The following is a 14863-nucleotide window of genomic DNA, read 5'->3' as shown; positions in this document are numbered from 1 at the left end:
CAATGGCTTATTAATTTTGTGAGATAATTGATTTATCTAGAATCTCATAACTCTATTGTATAGCTTATTCAATTTCTGGTTTCTCAGTTTTTGTCCCTGATGGCTCTGTATTTAGGCAATTGTTCATGAACGCCTTTTAGTTTCATTCATGCAGTCACTGTACAGATCCTTTTCAGGGACTCTGCAGCAGTGGGCAAAAGGTTCTTGTAAGACAGGCATTGGCTTCGTTTTTCCCTCATGCCCAGGATTGCTTTCTGCTGCTGTGTTTGGCAACAGGTGGTGGTGGTGGTCCCCAGTCTTATCAGCAAGTAGCAGTTGGTTCTATCCTGGGCTTCAGGGCTCTCTGCAGCTGGTCACTTCTGGGAACTCCAGGATTATAGCTTTCCTGTGGTTTCCGTGTAGGTACTGAGATGCTGGCTTTGGGACAGGGACAAGATGGGGAATGCTGCACTTCTCCAGATGTCTTATCCTTCATTCGTCATGATTCCTTTGTACCAAGAAATTCACTGGGGAATTGTGGGTAGTGCAAATTACAATATAAAAAAAGGGACAGATCCTGCAAAAGGGATGCCTAATATGATTTCCTCTTGGGTCCCTTATGGGCACAATCAAATTCCGAGCCCTGTTTTCGAAATTGTTGTTTCCCCCTCTCCTCCCACAGAGACAGTCCCTGTGGCAGACACAGAGATGCGGAAAACAGCTCAGATCCTCTTTCTAGAAAGCACTCGTGCTGGCTCTTGGGAGCTTGATTAGCTGTCAGCCTTCAGCTGACAGTTAACACCTTCTTAGGCTGGCCCCAGACAATTCTGGGGTCCAGAAAAAGATCTTTCCATTTCTGCCTAACACGGGGCTCCTCTAACAGGCCATCTTTGCTTTAGAGCTTCCTGTTGGACTGGCATTGCTGTCAGATCTGCATGAGGTCTAACAGCTCCTCCTCCTCCCCTTCTCCTTTCACATGTATTACTCCAACTCAACCCTTCTGACTCCTGACTCCAACCAGGCTTTGCTTTGCTGAGGTCTCACTGGCAGTCTCTTTTGTTACCAAAACCCAAGTTTGGCTGCTTGGCATTTGAAAGCCCATATTCTAGAGACAAGTGTTGGTTGGAAAGGAAAGGTTGCTTTATTTAGGAAGCGGGTAACCTGAGAAGATGGCAGACTAATGTCCAAAGACCATCTCCAAAGGGGTTTTTTTTTAAGGGGAAAGCTCTGGGAAGTGGTGAGAGTCCACAAGCAATGGTACAGCAGTTAATTATTCTTGATATGATCTCAAGCAGACTGGCTAGCATCAGGGAAGGCTAATTTCTAGTGTGGTCAAACTTGATCTTCTTAGAACATCTGGTTCCTTATTTCCTTAGAGTGAGTGTTCTGTTGAAATCTCTAAGAAGCTACAATTAGTCAAGCTATAAACTAGAGGGCACAGGTCAATGGGTTAAAGATAGATAGCCTTTAGGGCTGCTGAAAGCATAGTTACATTGTCTTCAGAATCTTTCCAATGCAACAACAGTTGTTCTCCCAGAGGATCTGTCCTTGCCCTAGAATCAGAGCATCAGGGCACTCTGAAGCAAGTTTCCTGAAGCTATTAATTCCTGCCAGTTTGACTTTTCTGATGGGGGGGCATTAGTAGAAACTTGCACGGTGGGCTTTGACTGTCTCAAGCCAGTACAATAGTGCAAGTCCTGTTCTGGAGCTCCATGTGTTTTCTTGCCTCTCCTGAGATACTCCATTTTCCTGTGAGGAACTGAACACACACACACACACACACACACACACACACACACACACACACACACAGCTTCCAAGAACCAACAGCAATTCTTAGGGATAATGCAGTCCAAGCTACATTTAGAAAGAGGACTGTGTCCCTAGAGGTGCCAGCTTGCCCTCTGGAGATTACATGGGACATTATTATGCAAAAGCAGTTTCAGTCCTTTTGCCCTGCTTTTTGAACTGTGTGAGAGGCCCATGGTATGACATGAATAAGCCCTGTCACAAGCCTTGCCAAGGGACAGAGCAGTGTACTTCTGAGGGCTTTCTCCTTATTGGGCCAGATCAAATTCTTGAGCACAACTGTACTTCTTTTAATCTCTGCAAAGGAAATGGGGGTAGTTTAAGAATTTATTGTCCTTCCACCTCAAGCAAACCCTTGGGAATGAAGGGGATGGGTGTTTTTGTCCTTCCAGGTACATGTGCTCTACCCACTCATTTTGAATGTCAGGACATAGGGACTGTTCTTACCTTTTGATATTTCATAAAAAAACCCCAAGAATCATACACTACACATGTTCTGCACCTTGTTTTGTTTTTTTTTAACCTTTTGTTTTGGAGCAATTATAGACTCAAAAGTAGTACACAGTGTCTCTGTGTACACTTCCTTCAACTTCCCCCAATGATGACACCTTACAGAGGTGATATCTGTAATACAATATCAAGACCAGGACATTGACATTGATACAATACTGCTAACTAGGGCAAAGATCCTATACAGTGTTCATTTTTTATGTGCGCTCATTTTTGTGTGTGTCAGTGTGTGTGTGAGTGTGTGCACATGCTCCATAACTTGTTGGTGTATTTTGGAGATCTTTGACTAGTGAGCAGTATAGATTTATTTCATTCTTGTTCCTTCTTTTATTATCTGGATGAACTGTCATTTGTCGGTCCCCTATTGATGTCTGCTTTACTTGTTTTTGGCTTTTCTCTAATACAGCTGATGATGCAATAGTGTCTTTGTCCACATAACTAGAAGAACTTGTACTAAGCCCAGGTAAATAGTTAAGTCATAAAGCAAAGGGTATGTGCCTTTGACATTTGATAGAAATTGGCAGTTGACCTCCAGAAAAGCTTGCCCTTCTCCGGTCTCAGGGAACCTTCCAAAAGGGCAATTCATTGTGCAGGTGTCCATTTCATCACAACCTCACGGCACATAGTTTCACCAAACATTTTAATTTTTGCCAGTCTGGGTGAAAATAAATTTTTTTTTAAATTTACATTTCTTTATTAAGATGATGGAGTATATTTTCATATGTTTACAGGTATTTGTATTTCTTGTTTCATAAACAGCTTATTCATGTCCTTTGTCCACTTTTTTTTTTTCAACATTTTTATTTATTTTTGGGACAGAGAGAGAGACAGAGCATGAACGGGGTAGGGGCAGAGAGAGAGGGAGACACAGAATCGGAAACAGGCTCCAGGCTCTAAGCCATCAGCCCAGAGCCCGACGCGGGGCTCGAACTCACGGACCGCAAGATCGTGACCTGGCTGAAGTCGGACGCTTAACCGACTGCGCCACCCAGGCGCCCCTCCTTTGTCCACTTTTATTAGGTTGTTTACTTTGTTTTTTATTTATTCTTATAAATTCTTTATGAAAGGAAGTTAACCATTTGACTGTGATGTGTTGCAAATATTTTTCTCAGTTTGACTTTTGAATTTATGTCTTTAAAAAAAAATTTTTTTTTTTTAACGTTTATTTATTTTTGAGACAGAGAGAGACAGAGCATGAACGGGGGAGGGTCAGAGAGAGAGGGAGACACAGAATCGGAAGCAGGCTCCAGGCTCTGAGCCATCAGCTCAGAGCCCAACGCCGGGCTCGAACTCACGGACCGCGAGATCGTGACCTGAGCTGAAGTCGGACGCTTAACTGACTGAGCCACCCAGGCGCCCCTGAATTTGTGTCTTTTTTAAAAAATGTTTATTTATTTTTGAGAGAGAGACAGAGAGAGAGAGAGAGAGACAGAGAGAGAGAGAGACAGAGAGGGTGCAAGCAGGGGAGGGGCAGAGGCAGAGGGAAACACAGAATACAAAGCAGGCTCCCGGCTCTGAGCTGTCAGCACAGAGCCCAATGCGGGGCTCAAACCCACGAACCTTGACATCATGCTCTGAGCCAAAGTTGGACGCTTAACCGACTGAGCCACCCAGGTGCCCTAATAAATTTATGTCTTTTTAATGTCATTTAGATGTTTTAAATTTTTATGGAATCAACTCTATCTTTTCTCTGATGGCTTCTGAGTTTTATGTTGTTCTTAGAAAGGCCTTTCTTACTCTAACAGTATTAAAAATTCACTCATGTTTTCATGTAGTTATTCAGTATTTGTGTGTGTGCACGCTCGTGTGTGTATTTGGGCCATATGGGGGCGCCTGGGTGGCTCAGTTGGTTAAGCGTCTGACTTCAGCTCAGGTCATGATCTTGCAGCTTATGGGTTGGAGCCCTGCATTGGGCTCTGTGCTGTGACAGCTCAGAGCCTGAAGCCTGTTTCAAATTCTGTGTCTCCCTTACTCTCTGCCCCTTCCCTGCCCACACTCTGTCTCTGTCTCTGTCTCTGTCTCTGTCTCTGTCTCTGTCTCTCTCTCAAAAATAAATAAACATCAGTAAAAAAATTTAAATCTTTGGGCCATATGATATTTGCTCTTGTATGAGAAATGAGATGGACGTCCAGGTTAACTTTGTGAAAAAAGTTTTCCCCAATGGTTAGCCAGTTATCTCAGCATTGTTGGAGATATTCCCCCATGCCTTGATTTCTTTATTATTCCCATATGTTTTTGAGCCTATTTCTGGATTCTGTTTCATTCCATTGATTTGTCTATCTGCTCTCAAGTCGGGATTTTAATAGCTATTGCAGAGAGGAAAAAAGAAAGTGGAAAAAGTACCATCAAATAATTTCAAGTAGAATGGCATGGCAGTTCAGAGGAAGGAGAAGGTATTTTTAGTTTGGGTGGTCTGGAAAAGCTTTATGAAAGAGAGACATTTAAGACGGAGCTTAAATGAGCTTCTTTAGTCAAAGGAAATAAAAAAAACAAAGACTTGGAGGGAGGAGGTGGTGAATATTTGTGCCGATGCCTGTTGTATCTCTGCAAAGGAGCCCATACTCCACCACTTGGGAGTTTATGCATGCATGTCTTGAATACAGTCAAGAGCATAAATAAATTTTTGTACTACTTATTTGAATCATTTTGAGGATATGTTTATTAACCATAATAGCTACAAGTTGAGCACCTACTCTTTGCTAGGAATATCTGTGTCAATTCTGATTCTCACCACGATAAGCAAGATTGTTATTATTATTCTCTTTTAGCAATGAGGAAAAGCCTCACTCAGGTTAAATAACAGATCATAAATGGCTGCACTGAGATTCAAATCCATAGCCAGCAAATAAAAAACCAGTCACACCTACGAGAAACTAGAATAGAAAATATAGCTCTGCCCACATCACCTGGGATCCCTTTGCTTCTGTGCACAGCAGGTGAATTCCAGTGTGAGCTCATTCCCCAAAGCCAGCATATTATTGGAAGGTACAGGAGAGCCAGAGGGGCCTAAGAATTTGTGTCCCTTCCCTCCCTCCACAGCCCTTAACCAATGACTGATGGGGATGAGATACACATACTCTAGATCTTGTCCTCTCTCTGGGATGCTTTTGAGGTATGACCCACAGTGCCCCCCAAGCCCTCTGTGGGAATGAGTGTAAATTACCCTCTGTGTGACTTGGCTTGATATTGCACCTTATGGAGCCCAACTTCCTCATTCACTCTAACCTTTTCCTGAAAATACTTCTTTTCTTCTTCTTTTTTTTAATGTTCATTTATTTGTGTTTGAAATGGAGAGAGGATGAGAAGGAGAGGGGCAGAGAGAGCGGGGAGACAGAGAGTCCCAAGCAGGCTGCACGCTGTCAGCACAGAGCCTGATAAACATGAGATCATGACCTGGAGATCATGACCTGAGATGAAATCAAGAGTCGGGTGCTTAACCGACTGAGCCACCCAGGCACCGCGCCCTGGAAATATTTCTTAATAAATCTTTTTCACATGTATCTTTCTCCAAGGCAGTATTGTTCCAAGAAAACTTTTAGTGATATAGAGGTGTGTGTGTGTGTGTATGTGTCTTTGTGTGTGTGTGTGTCTTTGTGTGTGTGTGTGTGTCTGTGCGTCTGTGTGTCTGTGTATTGGGTTGCCATTTAACTTGCATTTCTTACTGGGGAGGGAGGCAAAAAGCTTGAAAGCCACTGTCCTATACCACATTAAACTGTCTCTATTTGTGTAGAATTCACTGAACTGGAAAGTTTCCTGGGTGCTCCAATCACAACTGCAGATAATTTTCCAGGTCTTACTGCCTATTTGAGTACAGTGACTTAAAATACATTGAATAAAAATGTATTAGTCATGGGTCTAGAGAACACCATCAACTTTGACACAATTGACTAGGCTGTTCTTTGAACTTCTTTGGGCCATCAAGCCTGCCGAACAGCTTTCAAAGTCCAGGTTTCCCTTTGCTAAGGTTGATAAATGCGGTATAAAGGTCATGATGTTTGATTGTTAATTTTCTGCTAGCAGGAATAGGAAGACCAAGTTTGCCTTGTAACAGAGCCAGACAGTATACCTGACCATACGGTGGGATAGTCAGCCCAGAGCTCTGGCCCTAAGCCTGGCTTTGGTGGAGAGAGGTGGGGTGTACAAAATTGCTCTGCATTTACCCCCAAGACAGTGCAGTTAAAGGAAAGGAAGATAACATATCACAATACTCACTAACAGCCAATGAGACCTAGCAAAGAGATCAGGCAAGTTTCTGCTGGTCTTATCAGTAGCGATCCCAGGGTAGACGTGGCTTCCAGAATCCACTGGAGGGAGGCCATGAGTGGAGAGAAGGAAGCACCAACTCCCAAAGTATAGCAGACATGAAATCTGGAAGGCAGTGCAAAAAAAGAGCAAGAGACCCACCTTCCCAGAAAAGCCTCAGGAGCCCTGCCATGATGGTGTCAATTGAAGACCTTTATTTGTTAGTACCTGATATAAGATTGGTTCCATATTTAGAAAAGAACTAACATGTGTTGAAAATTCAATGGAATGATTAAGAAAAAAGGAAAGAGATCTCAGCTTATCAAGTTTTGGATGAAGATGGCCATGAGTTAAGAATTTATAGGGTCTCTGGTTATTGTCCCAGGGAAGAGCCATGCTTTCTGGTAGATGTGGCCATTCTGGTCACCGCAAAGGTGTGCTGCAGTGTGGGAGGTGGGTGCTTATTAGCACCATCAAGGTCTGGTTGAAGGATCCTTCACTACCAGCCAACTCCCTTCCAGCTGATTACATATTCATTCCATTGCTTTCCGATTCTTACTCCAGGTAGGAGGTGTGGATCATAGATGATACCTTTTCTCATTACTGGGAGGTAATGTTCCCCACCGAAACCTAGTCCATTGGCTTTTGAGACTAAATCAATTTCATGTGAGTTTGAGTTGTGAGAGTCAGTATCATATTCCCCCACAAGTTTTAGAAAAGAACTAAGATGTTGACTATCCAAGTTCCAGGCTGATTGGTCTGAGAGTCACACCAGGGGTCAGGACCCTGAGAGTCCTAGCCTGAAATGTGCAGTCAGATCTCATAGGTTCCCAGACCATAGAAGAGCATCAGACCCCTGCCCAGCTGACCTGAAAACCTGGGGGCAGGCATTACAAGCTGGTTCCTGACTGTTGGTAAGACTCTAGAATTCAGCCATAAGAGGACATTCACATGGCAGGTGGGGTGAGAGAGAGCTTTGGCTCGAGGGAGCTGAGCAGGGGTGGAATTGGAGGTGTGTTGGGCGAGGGTCAGTTTGGTCTTCAGTTTCTGTCTTGACCACTGTTTCTGGAAAATTAAGTGATAAAGAAGCTTTTGGGCTCTGTCTCCAGGGGAAGCTGTGCTCAATTCCAGTGGTGACAACAGGCTCCCAGGCTCAGGGGTTCTATCTCTGTCTGACATTCAGGGTGGGGTGGGGTGGCTCCTATGAGGCATGGTGGGGCGGGATGTGGGGGGCTCCTTGGCTCATAGTGCACAAGTATTAAATATTTTAAGCTTTATAATATTCATACAGTACTTTCACATAAACCTCATACCGTAATTGTTGCAAAGATACACAATTTTTTCCCCAAAGCAGATTCTAATTAATCAACAGTATGCTGATTAAGCATCTGCAGGAGAAGCATTGTGCTAAATGCTGTAGGATATTAAAGATTTACAGCATGAACTTAGTCCTTGCACTCAAGGAATTTACAATCTAACTGAGGAGCTACGACAGGTCAATGAAACATCCAGAAAACAACCGCCGAAAAAAAGAGCTAAACTAAGTGTTATTTATCTGCACCTCTTCCTACCCTTCCATTGAGTCTCCCCACAGGGAAGCTCTCCCCAGCCCCAGGGGGTGGGACTCTGGAGGCTCTAGGCACATAACACAAGCCTTCCTCTTGTGCCCCACCCGCTCCTCAGTCCACCTGTCTTTGTCCCCTCCCTTCCCATAAGGCTCTATGGGGGTGGCTGGGAGTAGGGGTTCGTATGGAGAGATCTCCAGAAAATGGACCCTGCAAAGGTGAATGGGTCGGACAAAAATAGGTCTCATGTTTTTTATCATTTTCTGTTAAAATTGAATGAGTTTGGTTCGTTGGATGGGTCAGGCATACCTTATTAAATTGATGAGCATCTGTGAAGTCTCACACATGCCGAAAGAAGATAAAAGGCCATCAGGAGATCAGAGTGTGGACGTCTTGGGGGCTTCTTTGGTTGCTTTTCCAGGTTCTGACACTCTGTCTTTATACCCATATTCTTAAAATAAACATTCCTCCCAGACTAGTGCTAATGCTGTGAGTGTCATCATTTGGGTGTGGTCCTTTGAACAAGGCAGGTTCACGAGAGTGACAGAAGTATTACTGGAACCAGCTTCTGCTATTGTGCTGGCCTTTCTCAACAGGGGCTCCAGAAGAGGATCGAGGCCTGTAGCATAGTATTTGAAGGATTATTTTCTCAGTTCTCTCAAGGATGGTATATAGCTAGTACCAGTCTAGAAGCAAAAGAGATACAAGTTAATTTATTACATACAATTGTTGCCCTAGGGCATTAGGACTTAGGTTTCTCATGGAGACCAGGGTCTCAAGCAACACCTGAGCTCCTTCCTTTCCTTTACCATAAGTGACCCATAATGACTTCTTGAGTCATGAGTTTTGACGATGTAGACCATAAATAATTGGAGTTCAAAGGTGAGACCAGAGCCCTGTGGGTAGTATTATGTTGAGTTATAATGTTATTAGCTGTACTAAGGTCTAATATGAACCTAGATTAGGCAGTGAGCTTGGAAAGAGAAGACTCTTCAAACACGCTCTCTCCCTCCTTCTGTATCAGGGAGCTCTGCAAGGCAGGGTGGCTTGGAATGGCCGTACATTTGAGTAATGACTCTTCTCTGTAGTATGGAATTGGAAAACCTCCATTTCAAGAAAAAGCATACTTTAGATCTTATAAACAGTGATTTAAATAACAAAGGTGAAGGAAGTATGTCCGCCCCATCTGATATACAAGAGATCTTCTGATTTGGCAAGGGGAGTCAAGGTATTGAGTGAGTCTGGAATGTGTCAGAATTGATGGGGTAGAGGGAGAAGGTAAGGGTGCCTTGAGCTCAACAAGATAAGCATAGGGACCTGTCGGTACAGAAGAGCACAGGAGCCACTGGCTCTCCTGTCCTCACTCTCACCATGCAGGGCTGGGTTGGGAGGATGCCTAGGAAATACTATCATGCTGGAGTTTAAATGTTCGGGAAAGCATTTTCTCTGATGCAGGCTTGGCCTGTACATTGTCTGACTCCTGTGTTTTGGAGGTTGCCAGGGGACAATACATTCCTTTGAGATTCTGGTTTCTACCCTTAATGGACCAGGCAGAGCCTCGTTTTCTTGGGCCTCTGCAGGCTGTGAGAATAACTGCATTCCTGCTTGAAACCCCCAGCTTCTCTCTTTGGCTAGAGACCCTTCCTTTCTTCCTGGCTGGATCCGGGGAGGCTGAGAAGTAGCATTCAAACTTGCCATGCTGCAACCGTAGCTTGCAGGACTGCATCTCTGTGTAAAGATTCACTTAGAGTTTCTAGTGTGGAGCTACAAAATGTATCCTTATTTTAGATCAGGTCTCTTTGCTGTATGTTCTTATGTACTTCCCTTTTGAAATACTTACACTAAGATTGTTTATTTAAACTGGTTTTCTGCTGTAGAGTATGAGCAGCATGAGATCAGGAACTGAGCCTATCTTGCTCACTGCTGTATCCCTATTACCAAGTACAACAGATTCCTCCTGGACACTTCAAAGAGGGGACTTAAAATGGAATTGAGGGGTGCCTGGGTGGCTCAGTCCACTTTGGCTCAGCTCATGATTTCACGGTTCATGAGTTCGAGCCCTGTGTTGGGCTCTGTGCTGACCACATGGGGCCTGCTTGGGGTTCTCTGTCCCCCTCTTTCTGCCTCTCCCCTGCTCTCTCTCAAAATAAGTAAATAAACATTAAAAAAACAAAACAAAACAAACCAGGGAGTTGATTACATGTAATGGACAGAGGTGAGAAGCTGAATGGGCTGGAGAAATAATCAGGTATTAGTGCCAGCAGAAAGCTGCTGCTACCATGGAGACTCGAAGAACACAGGAGAGGGATGGTGTCCCTAGAATCAGAAACTGAGGCTGTGCCATGGCGAGGACTGCCAAGGACCCTGATGGGAGGAGCTGTGTGGTGAGGAGCTGGGTCCATTGCAGGAAAATGATACTCAAGGTACAGAGGGATGGGAAAAATAACCTGGCTTCTCTTGCTTCCCAATGTCCAACCTGTTACTGTTGCCTTCCACGGGCCATTCTAACTGGAAGGCAATTGGAGAGGGTAAAGAGGGAACAGGATTTGCAGGAGAAGGGCAGGGAAGAGATCTGAGAGCAAATAGGCAATGACTGGCACAATATGAAGTAACAAATACTCGTTGCTTACATGAATGAATAGGCATGGGTGCCTGGGTGGCTCAGTCGGTTGAGCGTCTGACTTTGATTCAGGTCATGATCTTGTGGTTTGTGAGTTGGAGTCCCGTATCAGGCTCTGTGCTGATAGCTCAGGGCCTGGAGCCTGCTTCAGGTTCAGTGTGTTCTTCTCTCTCTGCCCCTCCCCTGCTTGTGCTCCGTCTCTCTCTGTCTCAAAAACAAATAAAACAATTTTTAATAGAAAAAATGAATGAATAGGCAAAGAGACATGCATTAAGTATTGGCTGATCAATATTTAAGGGAGCCACACCCTCCCATTCACAACCTGTCAAAACTATCCCACCCCTCACTTTTCTGCTACCAGCTGCTACAGATGTCTTCTTGAGCCGCAAGTTTGGACAGTGTAAGCTAAGGGTAACTGAAGTTCAAAGGATAGCCAAGAGCTCTAGTTCATTCTGAATTGCCTGAATTAAAAAAATGTTCTGCAGGGATTACCCAAAATACTAGTAAAGATGTAGGCTGTTTAACATTACCCAGTTTGAAATCCAGCCTAGTTTTCTTGAGCCTCAAATCTAGCAGCTACAGGGATAGCTGCCTCAAAATGACACAGGTCACCATTTCTGAGGCAAAGACCTAGCCTGTCCCTTACAGGTAGGTGCGTGGTTAGGGTTTCAGGTCAATGGGGCTGAGAGGCTTTCTTCTCAGTTGGGCTCCTATATGTACCCTTTTGGAGACATGGAAGGCTGCAATTCTACAGTGTTTCCACTAGAGGGCCACAGGGCCTCCCCTCAGAGTCCAGACTGGGTGGAGACTTGGTACCTCACCCATATTCCATGGGGGCGCTGCTATGTGGGGTCTAGACTTAGGCACCTCATGTGTTGGATCTGATCTGGAGTAGCAGAGCTGCCATGATTCAGAGATAGGAATTTCCTATTCAGTTTCCTCACTGTCCCTTTTGCTGGTTCATTTTACATTTAATAACAGTTGATTTAAAACATTTACAAATGAAGAAATCAAAGTAGGAAGTGTGTGTGTGTGTGTGTGTGTGTGTGTGTGTGTGTGTACACTCCTGTGCATGTTCATAAATACGTGTGGCTATTTTGAATTTTTTTAAATCATTTATTTATTTTTAAGAGACAGAGACAGAGTGCCAGTGCAGGAGGAGAAGAGAGAGAGGGAGACAGAGAATCCGAAACAGGCTCCAGGCTGTCGGCGCAGAGTCCGACACGGGACTCGAACCCACCAACCATGAGATCATGACCTGAGCAGAAGTCAGTTGCCCAATGGACTGAGCCCCCACATGTGGCTATTTTGAAGGTGAGGTAGCAGGAAGTGGGGATAATTGTGGTCACATCAATCAATGCCTAAACCTACAGCTTAAATATTATTTAATGTTGAAGAAATTCAGAGCTGGAAAAAGACCTTGGAAATAATTTAGCACCTCCCTCATTTATAGCTGGAGAAACCAACATCTTGCTGCTTGCAAGATGCCTGGAAGGTTCAGAAATTTTAGGAATGTAGTTAATACGTCGAGTTATTAAGGGGTTTGTGGTAAGATTTTCAGTATTCCATGCTTGCTCCCCTTTTCTTAGGTTCCACCTGAACTGTTAAGACAGCAGCAACAAAGCACAAAAAGACATTTTCCAGTTTTCTGTTGAAAATGTTTGGCTTTCTGGTTTTAATCCCATCTTTGGTCTTTGTGTTCTTTCTGGAAAGAAAGATCGAACCAGAGGATAGAAAGACCCGACATTGTAGGAAAATTATCCAGGAAGATGGTGGAGTGAGTAGAAACCCAGCCAAACTCCTCATCACAAATTGTATTAAAATCAATCAGAAATTTTACTAAAGAAATTTCAGCAGTACCACAGAGATCAGTCACTAAGGTAACTTAAGGGAGAATGCATTAAACTGGAAAAATTAATGTAGCCTCTCTGAAAAAGTGTCATCACTCAAAAAAGAAAAAAGGAGGTACAAAAAACTTTATTTTAATTAATCCTGAAAAAGAGCAACCACAGGGAACCACACAAAGAATTCAGAAAACAGTTGGAGCCCCTTTTCAAAGAAACGGATAATGATATCCTCTCAAGTGAGAGAAGGTCAGAATTAAAAAGAATGAAGGTAACGATCATTGCAAAGACAAACTGAGGTTGTTGTTTAAGCTGTACAAAGAAGAAATTGCACTTAAATCAGTTTAAAAAACACTAAAAAAACTTTCAGCGATATATCCAGAATTTCAAGAAATTGAACTAAGAAATTAACTGGAGGGCCATTCTGGGGACTAGAGCTCAGCATTGCAATTTCTTCATAGTTAGATTTTCCGGATAAGTAGACAAAATAAAAGGGACTAAATCAATAATTAAAGATGCAGTAATATATTCCCCAGAACCAATAAGAGGGTAGATTTGAAATGAGAAGAACCTATGGTCTCATAGAGTCCTTACAACATTTCAAGAGCGACTTGTGATTTATGAGATAGCTCTCACACTCGTGCGTGTTCTCATTTGCCCTTCACAACAACTATATGAGGTAGACAGATAATATTATTCCCTCATTTTGCTGACAGAAATTAGCCTCTGAGAGGCTGAGTGGTTTGTCCAAGGGATATAACTAGTGAGTGAAGAGTCCAAGTTTTGCTCTCCAAAGTGGGAGGATCTTATGTACATTTTGCATACTAAGGAAAAAACATCTACAATAACATGCAAAAAGAAAAGATCACTTAAAAATGTTTTTAAAAATGTTTAGTTATTTTTGAGAGAGAGAGAGAGAGAGAGAGACAGAGCATGAGCAGGGGAGGGGCAGAGAGAGAGAGGCAAACACAGACTCTGAAGCAGGCCACAGGCTCCAGGCTCGGAGCTGTCAGCGCAGGGCCCAGTGTGGGTGTTGAGCTCTCGAACTGTGAGATCATGACCTGAGCTGAAGTCAGATGCTCAACTGACTGAGCCACCCAGGCACCGCTGGAAAAGATCACTTTTAAAAGAATGCAAATTGGAAAGACTATTGCCCTTTCTAGTAACATAAAAATAGCGTGGTGAATATGGAAAGATATCACCAAGGATGAGGGTGGGTGGAGAGAGAGAGAGAGACAGAGTGAGAGAGAATGTGTCCATTCATTCATAACCTTGCCAAACTGCCCTCCATGTGGGATGCCACAAAGACCTCTTCAAGGTCCTAGAAACCCAACCAGTCATCTTTTTCCAATTAGTTCTGAGGACTGCTTCTAACAGAAGTCTGCATTAAACACAGAAACCTAAATAGGTGGCATTGACCTGAATTATCTATTCTTATCTTTTACATTATCTATTACAAAAACATGTAAATGAGAACAGTATGAGAAAGCATTTTTTTGTTGATAAAGTACAATTATTGTATTTGATGGAATGAGAGTAAGATGTATCCTCATTCCTGTATGAGGCATTACAAACTGCTGTCAACTTTCTAAGAATTATTTGGCTAAATATGACAGGAACTGTCCCCTACACTCAATACTACCAGTCTGGGAACTTATCCTAAAGCAATAATGCAAAGAAGAAAAAGTTATATAGGTGGGTATACTGATATTATTTATAGTTGTTAAAACTTGAAATAAAAACCCAGTAATTGGGTTTTAGCCCACATGAATATTATGTAAGCTATTAAAAAATAATGAAAATTAAATGTGTGTATGAAATTAGCGATGGGAGTAGAACTAAACTTTTCACATTACCCTGATTAAACAACGAAAACCGTGTGCACATAGATAAAAAGTGGAATGCCATTCAGGGAAACGACATGAATTCATTTAGGGAGTGGGATTGAAGTTGAGCTTTCTAATTTCATTCTTTAAATAATTTTTTAATTTATAAATGATTAAGAAATGACCAATGCTGTTGCTGAAACATGGCCAGTCCCATCCAGGTCAGAGATTTGTGGCCTCTTTGGAAGGGTGAGAAAGTGCTCATAGGCATGGTGTCTGAGTAGGAGAGATGAGGCCCGTGGGCCTGGGGACCAGGGCTGAGAAGAGACCTAATTTACCCTCCGTCGTCATCGTCATCGTCTTCTTCTTCTTTTTAAAAATATTTTTAAATGTTTGTTTATTTTTCAGAAAGAGAGAGCATGTGCACACGAGCAGGGGAGGAGCAGAGAGAGAGGGAGAGAGAGGATC

At 43.1% G+C, this 14863-nt stretch overlaps 1 long non-coding RNA gene across 1 annotated transcript in view; it reads left to right on the top strand.

Annotated features, from left to right (window-relative positions):
* Nucleotides 1–14863, top strand: part of LOC105260637 — a 21143-nt gene extending 6280 nt beyond the window's left edge. Inside the window, exons 3-4 of the long non-coding RNA XR_890426.3 lie at nucleotides 11857–12039; nucleotides 14804–14863. This is a non-coding gene — a long non-coding RNA (uncharacterized LOC105260637). The remainder of the gene's footprint in view (nucleotides 1–11856; nucleotides 12040–14803) is intronic.

Source organism: Felis catus, chromosome B3, assembly GCF_018350175.1.
Source record: "Felis catus isolate Fca126 chromosome B3, F.catus_Fca126_mat1.0, whole genome shotgun sequence".
Taxonomy (NCBI): domain Eukaryota; kingdom Metazoa; phylum Chordata; class Mammalia; order Carnivora; family Felidae; genus Felis; species Felis catus.
The sequence above is the reverse complement of the archived record's forward strand: the minus strand, read 5'-3'. Positions and strand labels throughout refer to the sequence as shown.